The following is a 13433-nucleotide window of genomic DNA, read 5'->3' on the forward strand; positions in this document are numbered from 1 at the left end:
ACAAGGTTTATACATCCAAACGGACGGAACATAGAATCTGAATTACAACCCTGGAATAATCCAGATAAACTGAAAGAAAATCAAAGCAAACTACCAAAACTCCTTCCGGGTAGGGAGAAGAGTAGCCTTCCAATTGTTAAGCTTTGCACTCGGCCCAACAAACTGCACATCTGCTTTGCTAGAACCTTTTCCAACTTCCACCATGTTCACATCGTCGAACAACCTCTCGAACCTTTTAATTAACTCTTCATCAACACCAACCACATAACTGGGAACTGTTGTCACTCTACATTTCTGATCGATGCCAACTCGATGCGACATTAAGGTAGTAAGAGCGGGTCGCAATAGCTTTTACCCGATATGAGGGTCAGGATCAATTTCCTCAGGGAGCTAGTAGTGGAGTTGGATTGTCTGTCTAGCCTTAAGATGTGTTTATACTCCTAATGTCACTTCAAACATTTTTGGGTTTTCGAATTATAACTATTTTTATAAAAATTATTGATTAACACTAAATTATACTACGAGAATATTGCTAAATTGTATCTAATAGGAAGAAGGACACTAGGGTCGTGACACTACCTAGGTGGCTAATTGACGGGTATATGTAACTAAGGTTCGATTGACATAATTGGGGCTTATGCTATAACCGTTGCACAATTTTGCCCACTCTCACACCTCTTAGTAGAGAGTGATTTTGCCCAATTAACTCTCTCGAGACCAAATGGGTAGGCAAATTAGACCAAGCAACTAGGGTTCAAGTAGGGTAATTACTCTCTTGAGGTTTAACTCGTTAATTGGGACTATCATTTCTCATGAGTCCATCACAATTCCTTGTTGGATCAATTTTGGGGTCATAGACTCTCTTTCTTAAGAAGAGTTAAACCCACAAAGCTTGAATCAGTGTTTGCAACCACCAATTCTAGATTAAAACATAAAATCAACCCAAATAGCAAACACCTATAGTCAATCTAACATTAGATGGCAACACCCATCAATTACCCACACTAGGGTTGAACCACAACCCTAGCTAATGGATTTAGCTACTTATACTAGATAAAGAAATTGAAGAAATAGATGAAGAACTAAACATATTAATTAATTGCTAAAATTAAACTACAAGAATATATCGTAAATGTAAAGCAAAAGTACCAAAAATGGCTACAAATATCGTTTTTAGGAGCGCAGCTCTCGTCTGAATACCAAAGATGACCTAAAAATGGTAAAATGTTCTATTTATACTAGGCTGGAAAAACTGGACAAAAATACCCCTGCGGGGTCAGTGCGGGCCGTACTAAATGGACTGCGACCGCACTGGGCTCTTTGACTTTGACTTTTGCTTCTCTGAACTTGGACTCCACAGACCGCGTAGAATGGACCGCGGCCGCGGAGGGAGCTGGCGCGGTCCGCGCAATCATGACCGCGGACCGCATGGCATTGGCTTTTCAAACTTTCATCTCTCTGAATCTCATGACCGCGGACCGCACAAAAGAGTAGTGTGGCTGCGGAGCCTTCACCGCGGACCGCGAGATGTGTACCACGGCCGCGTTGCCTTTAGCCTCTCCGAACCACCTAGTGCGGCCACATTCAACTTTGCGCGGTCCGCACTAGGCCTTCTTTCCTTAGATTTTTTGGTCTTTGATACTTGAGCAGGTTTCACTCCTTTTTGAGTTGATCTTTGACATTTGGTCACTTTGTCGATCAAACCTGCAATCAAGCACAACTTGTGAGCCTTTTAGGACTATTTTGTAACAATATATGATCAAAGCATAGGCAAGTAGGGGCATAAAACATGTTAAAATCCTAACATATCAACTCCCCCAAACTTAAACCTTTGCTTGTCCTCAAGCAAACAAAATAAGACTCACCCCTTAAAGAAAAATCCAAGTAATTTTAGTTGTCCTAAGGTAACCTCAACAAGCATCAATTGGGACTAACAATTGTCCTCAATACGAATGGATCATTAACAAAATTTAAACTTTGAAAAACTATGGATCAAGTGTGACACAAGAGCATCAAGAATTGACTCATTACATCAAAGAACTCTCTCAATTACTTTGGTCGCTGTGGAACCCAAACTCACACATCCTCAACTCTCCCTAAGAAAACCTCACCTTTTAGAGTATAAGCACACAAACCAAGGTTAATGGGAATTCACTCGTCTCTCTCAAGGAAAGGTCACAAGTCCGACTCTAAGTACCATATGATTGACCCTCATGTAAGTATCCACTAATGCAAGTGTCATCCAACTCAAGATCATATAGGGCTTTTGTAGAGTCAATGTGAAGGCTTTTGGTTCAGGGTAGGAAAAGTTGTTGGTCTATATGGGTTCCATATTCCCTTAAGCACTTCTTTTGATTCATTTTGACACAATTCTCTTTGACTCTTTGAGTATTTCACTTCTTTTCAAGGGGTTAGAGAGACAAATTATCACTCTTTCTTATGCAATTCAAAGCATTTTTTCTTTTTCTACTTTTTCCACACCTTTTTCACTTTTGTGTTTCTTGAATCCCGTTTTATTCTTTGCACATTGGGCTTTCTTTTTGTCTTTTTCTTTTCTTTCTTTTTCATCGTCTTCCTTTCCTTTTGCTTTTGTACCTTTTACCACTTTGTTTCCTTTCTTGTCTCCCCCCTCCCCCAAACTTAGACTTTTGCCATTACTCAAGGGACGATTTGGGTGCCAAGAGAGGGTATAATTTAGAACGGGTATAGGCTTGTAGCATTGGTTCTTGAAAGAAAAAGGTTTAAGGCTCAAAAAGGTTAGCTAGGGATTATATCATTGATAGTCTATGAAATTGTTCGACTATTATTTGGATCAAGGAGAGCCTATAATCACTTCTCAAGTCGAATTTCACTCAAAATTTCGTCTCAACAAACATTCAGGGCAAGTTCTAGACCATTAGCTCGGGACTTGGACTCACAATTCAATTTCTCACCACACAATCTCAAGGATTGCTAAAGACATAGAGTCGGGGGCCCACAACAACCTTAGACACGATTGAGCACACAATAGTCCCGAAAGACACATGATGTTTGTTTGGTCAAAACAAGAGTCTCAAGGTCACTACTTTCACCATCCTAAACACAACCACTTGTCTTTGACCATGGGATCAAAGGCAAATGTGTTAGGCCCAAGTGAAGCTTTGCTTGAGGTACCCTTAATTATAAACTACTAAAAATAAAAAATAAATCAAAAACGTACTCAAACCCTTAAGAAGGTTGTCACGCCATCCATCATCGGGAATAGCCACCCGGTTCGCACAATACTCCACCCTTGGAAAGAACCGTGGCATTAAGAAAATCAAGGGCTTATTGAAAATGCCAAAAACGAAACAAAAAGGCTGCGAGCCTATCTACTAAGCTAAAAATAAAAAAATTGTACGAAAATAGAAAATAGAATGAATATTTACAATATGGGATTAGAATATACAACGGGGGATGAATATATACAAAAATGTAACTTTATATACAGACCAAAAAGAAGATAAAAAGTGCGATAAAAGTAACTAAATGTAAAGTTATATACAGACCAAATAGAAAATCAACAGAAACATAAACTAAGTCAATTAATATATACAATCATCCGGATAAAAAGTAGGGCGCACCACCACAAATGAAAGATGGCATTGTCCCCAATGCCAACTAAACAAATAAGCATCAAAAATCAAGATGAAAGGACATAGGAGCTCTCTAAGCCTCGTCTATATGCATGGGAACATGAGTGGTCCTCGGGTCCTCTGTATGTACGGGAACCTCAGACTAGTTCCCGGTCTCCTATTGCTCAGCTACTGGGACTGGGGCCTGGACCTGTACGGGCTGAATATCTAGAGCAACCTATGGCTGACTGAAGGTGACCTTCTGTGGGTTTGCCAACCGGATGACCACCTCGTCTGCACTAGGGAGTTTCCTCTTCTTCCTAGGAAGCCTCTGAGTCTGCTCCTGTTGTGGCTCTGCTACTGGTGCTGCTGCTGGGGCTCGATACCCGAATAATAAGTCAAGAGGCATTTGGTCTGCCATCAGCTTGTCCACATCTGCTCTCAGCTCTTTCACCGACTCCTTGGAAGCCCGTGTTTTGTGCAGCTTCTTGTGCTCCCTGGCAAGCTCCTTCAGGGCCTTGCCATGTGAATCTACTGCCTTAGCCAAGGCACCCTGAGTACTGATGATCTTTTCCTGGTTCTCCAGGATCTTCTTCAATATATCCTCAATGGCCCGTGGAAACTGTGCTGGTTGCGGTGCCGACTGAGCCGCAATGGTAGAAGTCAAGATGGACAACTTGGATGACGCAGCTGACATCTAGTTGTTCAAGCTATGAAGTGTTTGCCTCAGCTGGTGGGAAGTGATAGGATGGTCCCGGGAAGATGGAATCCTCGGGCCAGCTGAAGTGGAGGGACCAGCAGTAGTGAAAGGTCCGGGAGGCATGTCAGCGACTGTGGACGCAGGCTCAGTGGAGGGCTCTACCGCAAACGGCTCTTCAGACTGGCCGATTGGAGCAGAAGTAGGTGGCTTGTAATTTTTGTCCTTGGGGTTATCTGACCCTTTCAGACTGTACCATGAAAACGGAGCCATGGGTTTGACCTTGATGTCAAAAGGTCTCTTCTCCACCTCCAAGTCCCTAAAATACATAGTGAGGGTGCTGGGAAAAGGGTAGTTCCGGTCATGCTCAACCCCCACTGCAGAAATGACGCGGGACATCACATTGCCTACGTTGATAGGGTATCCTGCCATAATAAATGCAACAAAAATAGCCCCGGCAAGCGGAATAGTCTGATCATGGGTAGGGGGATCGAGCCGACTACACAAAAAAGTCAACCATCCCCTAGCCTCAAAGCTAAAAATCCTCCGAAGTATTTTGACCCCTACTTGCAACCACTCTGGAACCGTATCCAGGACTGCCAGGTATAAGGCTAACCACGGACGAACCTCCTTGCACATTGCCAACTTTTCATTGTAAAGGGACTCATCTTCTTCGTTGAACCCCAGGTATTCATTTATTGTCTTCCCGATAAATACCACATTTTTGTTTTGCACTTTGGTCACTTTAGTGCCCTTCAAGATGTGGGCCACATTGCTATAAAATTCCTTGACCATGTGCTCATTTGCCTTCACATAATTATTTTTGAAGTGCTCCCAACCCATTCGAGCTTGAAACTGTCTATGTACATTGGGGTGTAGGGGTAGAAGGTCTTTGTCAATGAAGCTCCTCTCAAGAATCAACTTTCGTGCCGGCCACTATTCCCTGAACTTATGGAATGCCACCTAGCTGACGAATCTATCTTCCCAAACAGCGGAATTTCTAGTCCGGTCAACACCCCTAACTTGAGGCACACCACCCCCAGGTAACTCTCCATCTCCCTCATCACCTCTAGCACCCTCTCCAGATATTGACGTTGCGGGAGAGGTAGAGTATTTATCCCCACTACCTACCGCTGAGCCCTCAGACGACCCAGAAGAAATGTTGATTGAAACTCGAGAATCGTGGGAAGAGGGAAGAGTGTCTCCATGTATGGCGTTCTCCAGATACGGGATGTATAGCGGGACTGAATCTGAAGAGATCTCCCTGGAGGGATCATACTCACTCCCTGAGTAGTCAATGGCTCTGTCGGCCGCTTTGATTGCTTTCCTCATATCCTTTATGTTTTTTCTAGCATGGAGAGTGAGTTTTACCATCCTTTGCTTCCCTCCGCAGGAGGAATTACCTCAGCCGGGTTATTTTGGGCTTTTTCCTCTTTGTTTAACCATTGCCTGCAAGTATAAACATCTAGCTTTGTTAGTATCAACAAAGACAGTGAAAGATTTGTGGAAAATGAATTGCAGAATAGAAGATCAAAAGTTGCAAAACATATTGCAGAAATAGTGTATCGCGGCCCGCATAAAAAGGAGTGTGGCCGCATTGGATGCACCGCGGACCGCACAAAGCCACTGCGGTCCGCATTGGGGTAAGGTCTAGAAAACCAGTCCTCTGAATCTCTCCACCGCGGTCCGCACAAAGTGGTATCGCGGCCGCGGTGGGCCAGCGCGGACCGCATAAAGTGCAATGCAACTGCGTTGGGCATAGGTTCAATTTCTATCACTTGAGCATCGCAGTCCGCACAAAATGGCAATGCGGACCGCGTCAGGGCACCGTGGACCGCACAAAGGCGACCGCGGGCCGCGGAGAGTATTTTGCACAGGCACTAAGTTAGGGTTTAAGTTTTTGCTATTTTTGTTCAATTTTTACACCTAACTTGTCCCTACTCAATTGCCCAATCACTAAGCATATTCAGCACACAAACCCAACATTTAAAACTACCCTACACTAACAGTTAAATAAACACTACGAGAAGAAAAAGAAGCTAAGACTACTGGGCATGAAAAAAAAGGCAAGTATAAAATTAATCAATGAAATATGGATGAAATGTTACCAGACTGTGGAGATGGAATGCAACTAATCAATGCAAACAAGAATTACAATCAAATGAGAGTGTGAACAGTGCTTTTAGGTTTCTGAGTGTTAAGAGTTCGAAAAGGGTAAAGGGTGACCCTTGGGGTCTATTTATAGAGAAGCAATGGGACCCATCCTCACCTACCAGCGCGACCGCACAAAACTGACTGCGGACCGCGCTGGGTTTCTTCACTTGAAGCTTGAGAAGGCAACCTCCGCGGACCGAACAAAAGCAGACCACGGTCGCGGAGGTCCATCGTGGACTGCACTAAATGGAATGCGGCCGCGGTGGCGAACTTCAAAGAGCACCACTTTTGACCATCACCAGTGCGGACCGCACAAAGTGCAATGGCCGCACTGGAAAACTTTAGAGACTGTTTAACTTTTTTCAAACTATTTTTCACTGCATCAACTCAATCCCTGCAACATCTCACAATCAGTTAGCTCAAAAATCAAACCTACACTACCAAGAAAACCACAGAAAACAACAAAAAGAAAAAGACATGAGTTGCCTCCCAAGCAACGCCTGATTTAACATCGCGGCACGAGCATGTTACCAGCACATCACTTTAGATGGAGAAGTGCCAGCACGTGGCTATCATCAAATTTTCCAAGATAATACTTGACCCAATGTCCATTGACTCTGAATACTTCACCATTCTTGTTCCTTAGATCAAGAGCACAAAATGGGGTCACGAACACAACTTCAAAAGGCCCACTCCACTTTGACTTGAGCTTACCCGAAAACAGACGTAACCGGAAATTGAACAAGAGAACCATATCTCCAACCTTGAACTCATTGACCCGAGCATATTTGTCATGAAGGTACTTCATTTTGTCCTTGTACAAGGACGAGCTAGAGTAGGCATGGAATCTAAACTCATCGAGCTCATTAAGTTGTTCAACCCGAAGATTTGCCGCAATATCCCATTCTAAGTTCAACTTCCTCAAAGCCCACATGGCCTTGTGCTCTAATTCCACCGGAAGATGGAAAACTTTCCCAAACACCAACAGATATGGATACATACCGATCAGAGTTTTGTAAGCCGTCCGATAAGCCCAAAGAGCATCATCCAACTTTTTCGACCAATCGGTCCTATTAGCATTGACAGTTTTAGACAAGATACTCTTAATTTCTCTGTTGGAGACTTCCACTTGGCCACTATCTTGAGGATGATAGGGGGTAGAAACCTTATGATTGACACTGTACTTGGAAAGCAACGTGTCGAAAGCCTTGTTGCAAAAGTGAGATCCCCCATCACTAATGATAGCACGATGAGTGACAAACCTTGTGAAGATACTCTTTTTCAAAAATGCCACAACACTCCGGGATTCATTGTTGGGAAAAGCCATGGCTTCAACCCACTTTGAGACATAGTCCACCGCCACGAGAATGTAAGTGTTCCCACAAGAGCTCACAAAAGGACCCATGAAATCAATGCCCCAAACATCAAAAATATCCACTTCGAGAATTGTATTGAGAGGCATTTCATCCCTTTTAGAAATTTCGCCGGCTCTTTGGCATTCATCACATCTCTTGTCCATATCACCCGCATCTTTAAACAAGGTAGGCCAATAAAATCTGCAACTAAGCACTTTAGAAGCCGTTCTCGCCCCGCCATGATGGACACCATAGGAAGAGGAATGGCAAGCCTCCAAAATACCCAATTGTTCCTCCTCCGGGACACATCATCGAATCACACCATCGGTGCAAATCTTAAACAAATATGGCTTATTCCAATAAAAATCCAGGCTATCCCGCTTAAACTTCTTCCTTTGGTTGGAAGAGAGCTCACACGGGATGATTCCGGTAACAAGATAATTTGTGACATCGGCGAACCATGGCATTCCATTCATTTACACCGCAAGGAGTTGCTCGTCGGGAAATGCATCATTTATCTCAAGGCCGTCACAAGGCCTCCCCTCCTCCTCCAAACGGGATAAGTGGTCCGCCACTTGATTCTCACTCCCTTATAGGTCAACAATTTCCAAATAAAACTCTTGGAGAAGAAATACCCATCTCATCAATCTTGCCTTTGAGTCCTTCTTGGTCATCAAATACCTAAGGGCGGCATGGTCGGTATGCACTATCACTTTGGCCCCCATAAGGTAAGGTCGGAACTTTTTCATAGCAAAAACAATAGCCAATAACTCCTTCTCGGTGACTGTGTAGCTCCTTTAAGCCTCATTCATGGTCTTGCTTGTGTAATACACCGGATGGAACATTTTGTTGATCCTTTGGCCCAAAATATCCCCAACTGCAATGTCACTAGCATCGCACATGAGCTCAAAAGGCAAGCTCTAATTTGGTGCGGTAATGATGGGGGTAGAAGTCAACTTGAACTTAAGAAGCTCGAATCCTTGCATGCAACTCTCATCGAACAAGAACTTTGCATCTTTCTCTAGCAACTTGCACAATGGATGTACCACTTTAGAAAAATCTTTTATGAACCTCCGGTAAAAACCTGCGTGCCTAAGGAAACTCCTCACCCCTTTGATAGAAGTAGGGGGAGGGAGCCTCGAAATAACCTCAATCTTGGCCTTATCAACTTCAATTCCTTGCTTCGAGATCTTGTGACCCAACATTATACCTTCTTCTACTATAAAATGGCACTTTTCCCAATTGAGAACAAGGTTGGTGTCTTCACTCGGGCCAACACTCTATCCAAGTTTACCAAGCACTCCTCAAAAGAATCCCCAACCACACTGAAATCATCTATGAAGACCTCCAAGATATCCTCCACCATGTCGGTGAAAATAGCCATCATGCAATGTTGGAATGTCTCCGGAGCATTACACAATCCAAATGGCATTCTAGAGAAAGCAAATGTGCCATAAGGACATGTAAAAGTGGTCTACTCTTGGTCCTCCGGGGCAATTAGAATTTGATTGTACCGCGAGTAACCATCCAGAAAGCAATAGAAAGCCCGGCCCGCAAGACGATCAAGTATTTGGTCAAGGAATGGCAATGTGAAATGATCTTTTCTAGTCACCTTGTTCAGCTTCTGGTAATCCATACAAACTCTCCACCTGGTGACCATTCTAGTGGGAATGAGCTCATTGTTGTCATTGGTCACCACGGTCATACCACCCTTCTTCAGCACACATTGCACCGGAGAAGTTCACGAACTGTCAAAAATAGGATAAACCACCCTAGCATCTAGCCACTTGATAACTTCTTTCTTCACCACCTCTTGCATCGCCTCATTTAGTCTTCTTTAATGCTCCAAGGAAGGCCTTGCATCCTCTTCCAAAATGATCTTATGCATGCAAAATGCGGGGCTTATACCTCGAATGTCGGCCAATGTCCATCCAATCGCCTTTTTTCGCTTTTGAAGTACCGCCAAAGTGGCGTCAACCTGCATGTTAGTTAAGTAAGACGAAATAATAACAGGTAAAGTAGAATTTGAACCCAAGAATTCATACCTGAGGTATGGAGGAAGTGGCTTCAACTCCAACACCGGTGGCTCCTCATTCGATGGCTTTGTTGGTGGAGTTTTGTGGTTTTCAAGATCCAAAGATAGCTTCCTAGGCTCATATGAATAAGAGCCCATCCCATGTAGGTCATTGACACATTCCACTCTACGAGCATCATCATTGACATCCATGTTCAAGAGCACTGCTTCAAGAGGATCTTCCACGTTGATCATAGCACTGGTATCATCCACAATCACTGCTGTGACAAGGTCTACAAATGAGCACACCTCGATGCTATTGGGTTGCTTCATAGATTTGCAAACATGGAAAATGACCTTTTCATCTCCCACTTGAAAAGTAAGCTCACCCGCTTCAACATCAACCAATATCTTCCCCATTGAAAGGAAAGGTCTGCCCAAGATAATCGGAACCTCATAGTCCAACTCACAATCCAAAATCACAAAATTGGTTGGCAATATGAATTTGTCCACCCGGACAAGCACATCATCAATAATGCCTAAAGGTCGCTTCATCGATCCATCCGCCATTTGAAGTCTCATTGAAATTGGCCTAGGTTGACCAATACCCAGAATTTTGAAAACCGAGTAGGGCATCAAATTGATACTAACTCCTAAGTCACATAGAGCCTTGGCAAAATCCGCACTCCCAATGGTGCAAGGAATGGTGAAAGCACCAGGATTTTCAAGCTTCGGGGCCATTGAATGCACTATAGCACTAACTTGGTGAGTCATCTTTATAGTTTCACAATCCATAGAATGCTTCTTTGTGACCAAATCTTTCATGAATTCTGCATAGCCCGGCATTTGTTCAAGTGCCTCCACCAATGGCACATTAATAGATAAGCTCTTCATCATATCAATGAACTTTTTAAACTGATTATCATTCTTCTGCTTTGCTAACTATTGAGGATAAGGTGGAGGTGGCCTAGGCAAAGGAGCCTTGGCCTTTGGTACAACCGGCTTGGGCATGTCAATCACGTGTTCTTTTGACGGGTTCACGACATCTTGAGTCTCTACTTTGGCTTCATCATCAATATCAATCTGCACATCATTGTTCACATTTTGATTAACCACATCATCAACAATCAAAGGCACATCATCATCACGTAGCTCAACATCATCCTTCACAATTCGCTTTTTTCTCGAGGCATGCACATCACCGCCTCTTCCACTCCTAGTTGTAACCGCCATCACATGGTTGTTATTCCCACCCTTCGAGTTCACTACCGTATCACTTGGTAGAGCACCCTTGGGACGAGTATTCAAAGCTTGAGAAATTTGCCCTAGTTGCACCTCCAAGTTCCGGATAGATGTATTATGAGAATCCAATTGTGCATCGGAATCTTGGTTCTTTTTCGTCATTTGCTCGAATATGTTCTCAATTCTCCCCATATCACTCCCGGAAGAACTCGGACCTTGAGAAGGAAAGGGGGTGGATTGTTCGGTTGATGGTACATAGGGGGCCTTTGAAAGCCTTGCCCCCGGTTTCCTTGGTTCCCGCTATTGTTCCACCCTCCTTGATTGTTGTTATTGCTCCAATTATTGTTGTTCCCATTCCAATTGCCTTGATTGTTACCTTGATTACTCCAATTGTTGTTTTGATTGTTGTTGTTCCAATTGCCACCACCTTGTTGTTGGTTGTTATTATTCCAATTACCGCCTCATTGTTGTTGATTGCCCCAATTTCCTTGGGGACGCCATTGTTGATTCGGAGAGTTGCCTCTATTCCCTTGGTAGTTATTGACATATTGGACCTTGTCGCTTTGATCATCATAGCACTCATTTGAATAATAACCACCATCATTGTTGTTGTCATATTGTTCATAATTACCTTGAGGTTGTTGTCCTCTTTGCCTCCTTTTCAACATAGAAACACCTTCCATTGCATTGACTTGGCGCGGGTTTTGGACTTGTTGCAATTGCGCCTTTGCCAATTGATTCATAGTTGTTGTAAGTTCGGCAATAATTTGGCCATGATCGTGTCATTCCTTGTGCAAATGGATGACCGTAGGGTCACCTTGGGGCATATTTGCTCGGCTTTGCCATCCGAAGAGGTGTCGGCCATTTCATCAAGTACAACACATGCCTCTTGGTAAGAAAGTTTCATAAAGTTCCCTCCGGCCAATTGGTTCACAATGCATTGATTTGTGGTATTGATGCCCCGATAAAAGGTTTATTGAATCATAGACTAGATCATGTCATTATTAGGGAACTCTTTCACCATTGTTCTATATCTTTCCCATATCTTGTGCAAAGGTTCCGTTGGCTCTTGCTCGAAGGCTAGAATTTCATCCCGAAGAGCTGCCATATGACTTGGAGAAAAGAACTTGGCAATAAATTGGTTTGCCAATTCATCCCATGTTGTAATAGAATGATTGGGGAGCCTTTCTAACCAATCTAATGCTTTACCCCGAAGAGAGAACGGGAAAAGCCTCAATCTCAATGCATCCTCGGACACGTTTTTCTGCTTGCTACCCCAACATATATCCACGAACCCCTTCAAGTGCTTGTAGGCATTTTGATCGGAGGCGCTAGTGAAATACCCTCTTTGCTCGAGCAAGGTCAACATAACATTTGTGATTTGAAAGTTCCCCGCCCGGATTCGGGGAGGAATAATAGCACTGGCGTATCCTTGGTTTGGTAAAACTCTGGGAGCCACTCTCGGCGGTGGCGGAGGGGGGTCTGGAATATTATTTTTCTCATTTGCACTTACATTGGCATTTCGGCCTCTCCGTGGAACTTGAGGTAAGACCTCATCTTGTTCTAGATCCTCTACCTCCTCCCCCGCTATCACATTGCCGAGAGGGTCATTTGCATTAAGAGCCATTTGTACCTGATTGATCGACATAAACAAAATTAGTAAACAAGAAGGAAAGAGAAGCAAAACACAAAACTAAATAAACAGATGGTCAACACTATAAGCTCCCCGGCAACAACGCCAAAAAGTGATCGCTGCCAACTCGCTACACTAAGGTAGGAAGAGCGGGTCGCAATAGCTTTTACCCGATATGAGGGTCATGATCGATTTCCTCAGGGAGCTAGTAGTGGAGTTGGATTGTCTGTCTAGCCTCGAGTGTGTTTGTACTCCTAATGTCACTTCAAACATTTTTGGGTTTTTGAATTATAACTATTTTTATAAAAATTATTGATTAACACTAAATTATGCTACGAGAATATTGCTAAGTTGTATCTAATGGGAAGAAGGGCACTAGGGCCGTGACACTACCTAGGTGGATAATTGATGGGTAGATGTTACTAAGGTTCAATTGACATAATTGGGGCTTATGCTATAACCGTTGCACAATTTTATCCACTCTCACACCTCTCAGTAGAGAGAGTGATTTTGCCCAATTTACTCTCGAGAGACCAAATGGGTAGGCAAATTAGACCAAGCAACTAGGGTTCAAGTAGGGTAATTACTCTTTCGAGGTTTAACCCGCTAATTGGGACTATCATTTCTCATGAGTCCATCCCAATTCCTTGGTGGGTTAATTTTGGGGTCATAGACTCTCTTTCTTAAGAAGAGTTAAACCTACAAAGCTTGAGTCAGTGTTTGCAACCATCAATTCTAGATTAAA

This window comes from Nicotiana tabacum, chromosome 6 (assembly GCF_000715075.1).
Source record: "Nicotiana tabacum cultivar K326 chromosome 6, ASM71507v2, whole genome shotgun sequence".
NCBI classification, from domain to species: domain Eukaryota; kingdom Viridiplantae; phylum Streptophyta; class Magnoliopsida; order Solanales; family Solanaceae; genus Nicotiana; species Nicotiana tabacum.